Here is a 290-nt window from a genome sequence, read left to right as displayed (position 1 = left end):
GGTGGTGGCGATGGTGGAGGTGGTGGAGGTGATGGAGGTGGTGGTGGCGATGGTGGAGGTGGTGGAGGTGATGATGGAGGTGGTGGCGATGGTGGAGGTGGTGGAGGTGATGATGGAGGTGGTGGTGATGGTGGAGGTGGTGGAGGTGATGATGGAGGTGGTGGCGATGGTGGAGGTGGTGGAGGTGATGATGGTGGTGGTGGCGATGGTGGAGGTGGTGGAGGTGATGGAGGTGGTGGAGGTGATGATGGAGGTGGTGGAGGTGATGATGGAGGTGGTGGCGATGGTGG

At 61.7% G+C, this 290-nt stretch overlaps 1 protein-coding gene across 3 annotated transcripts in view; it reads left to right on the top strand.

Moving 5' to 3' along the window:
• RNF213 (ring finger protein 213) overlaps positions 1-290 on the top strand; it is a 117441-nt gene that overhangs the window by 42728 nt on the left and 74423 nt on the right. The gene's annotated exons all lie outside the window — the stretch shown is intronic.

The sequence above is a fragment of the Sapajus apella genome, unplaced genomic scaffold (assembly GCF_009761245.1).
Source record: "Sapajus apella isolate SASKATOON/1434 unplaced genomic scaffold, GSC_monkey_1.0 scaffold48, whole genome shotgun sequence".
NCBI lineage: Eukaryota > Metazoa > Chordata > Mammalia > Primates > Cebidae > Sapajus > Sapajus apella.
The sequence above is the reverse complement of the archived record's forward strand: the minus strand, read 5'-3'. Positions and strand labels throughout refer to the sequence as shown.